Source organism: Penaeus monodon, chromosome 30 (assembly GCF_015228065.2).
Source record: "Penaeus monodon isolate SGIC_2016 chromosome 30, NSTDA_Pmon_1, whole genome shotgun sequence".
NCBI classification, from domain to species: Eukaryota; Metazoa; Arthropoda; class Malacostraca; order Decapoda; family Penaeidae; genus Penaeus; species Penaeus monodon.
This window is the reverse complement of record NC_051415.1, coordinates 31,013,209-31,015,581: the sequence shown is the minus strand read 5'-3', so window position 1 is coordinate 31,015,581 and position 2,373 is coordinate 31,013,209.

Sequence of the window (2,373 nt, the reverse complement as noted above, 5' to 3'; positions counted from 1 at the left end):
TTTCATTCCTTTTTATAAAGAATAACAAAGAACCAAACTGAGGTTTAATGGTCGAATTTCAGATTAATAAATCTCAGTCACTCATCTCGAAGTGTGAAATTATTCATTCTCATTCACATTTTTTCAAAAAGTTTCAGGTCCTAGTGTCTTTATGGACATGGTCTTCAGGCTACCTGGCTATCAGGATCAGAGGCTAGCTAGTCTTGGATCCACGAGTTTCAGTCCCCAAACTATTTGATCATATGCATGTTTTTCTTTACTCTCTGTCAGTGAATTAAATTTTGTCACATGTCCGAAAAGTTAAAGCAGGGTCTGCATCAATGTCTCATGTAAAAAGCACCTTAGACTCCCACTTCGTTAAGGGGTCCCATATTTTATGCGTACTAACTACATAAGGAAAATGCCATGGGGTTATAAGAATTTATTTGTTTCTACCTCTGCCTTCCTGCATAAAGTCCATACTCATCAAGTTCGAGTCCTTCTATATAGTCATATTTTTGTGTGACCGTGACATCACTTAGAGAATATCAAACCAGCAAGGAATTTGGTAGTTACCATCGCGATACGGCCTCCACTTCTGGCTGGAGATCCCCAGTTGGTCGTAGGAGTCCACCCGCCTACACAAGGTTCTCCTGGACTGGCAGTGGTTGGAACTGGCTGAGCAGGCTGTCGCTCAGCGTCACGTTCCCAACTGCCACCGCGCACACCGACTCGAATATCTCGCCCAACGCGCCCGCTTCAGTAACTCTTGTGAAGAAGTCGACGTCGTCGCCGATTACAACTGTAGTGCAAAACATTTACACTGTATTTACGAAAATTTGTATACTTAAGCATTTATCAAATTTCAGTAAAGGTACGGCAAAAATATATACATAGCTTTCTGTGAGGCTTTCTGAACAAATTCCAAATTTTTTTTTGTACGAAATTCGAATGCAAAATGTGTTCTAGCGGGCAAGACTGTCGACTTGTCCTATTCCGGTGGTTCTGAAGTTGGTATAAAGCAGGTGGACTTCCATTGACGGAGAGAAACTGAAGTGTCATATCAATCACTACTCAATTTACAAGATTTTAAAATTCATATTGCAGTCCAGAGAGGATTATAACGATATAGCCTAGTCTCACCCACATGCTCACCTGTCTTTCACAGATAGCCATATAAAGTTGACAACTTTTGCGTTTTTTTTTAAAACAAAATCAGGAGAGAGTCATTTGCCTGTTTCATCGGTAAGAAACGATACTGAGCAACCACAGTCGTCCCTGTTCTAAATATGCAAATGTATAAAAGTTTTGCATGGTTAATATGCTTCAAAAGGAAATTGCCTTAGCTGAAACTCGTCCCCGAAATTACTTTTTTCAGATGCTTTTAAGATGTAAACCCATCAGTTCAGCATTGCGCAATTTAGATCACTGATATACTGACATCAGCAGGAGCATAAAGAAAATTATATTTCCCTAGCAGTTGCGGCGGGGACACACCTACGATCACAGGGTTAAGACAGCATACGGAGGCGGGACAGTGAAAGTCTCTGCTGCAGACGGAACGAAAACTTGGGCGTCCGCTCCACTGAGGGACTCTTGTCAGGGCAGCTGGTATGAGGAAATGGGGTAGCGCCTCTGCTGCTGTACCGGGTGCCTCAAAGTTTTCGTTGCCCTCAGAACTTCCCCACCAATCTACAAGCATGACTTTGTTGTAAATGCTACTCGGGCCAATTTTGTTTTCAACACTGCAGATGGAATTATCATGTTATTTGCCAAAAAAAAACATCCGTTTGTACACATCTTGATAAAAAACATATTTTACAAATAACTCATCATGATCATTCACCTCGCTCGGATTCAGTCACAAAACATAGGCCAACGTGAACAACACTCAATGCACTTCAACAGTATTTAGACTAATGAGACTGAATATGAGAGATCAGGAATGACGAGGTTTGGGGGGAAAAAGGGACTTAGGTTGTAATGATATAAGGATATCTTCGGTTTTTTCCCTCTGAAAAGTTAACTTGAATCTGTGAATATTTTCAGAAATTATTTGAAAATTACAAAATCACATAATTAAGGAGCTAGAGTATATCACAGTATTTCAGAATAAACTCAATATATCTTATTGAAATGACACCACTCTGCAATGATCTTCTCTTGCAAACAGGTGAAAACAACTTACTTTAACCACAGTATTAGTTTCTCTTATACCCATGTTGTAGGGGCCAAGGCTGCTCATAATAAGGGAAGATTAATGTCTGGTCGCTATTCACTACTGCATCTTGACCACAAACACTCAGTCTGTAGGTGAACAGATGGACGAGAAGGTACAGCACGAATCCCCGAACCTTTCCCAACACATTTTCATGACAGGGACTCAGACCAGTA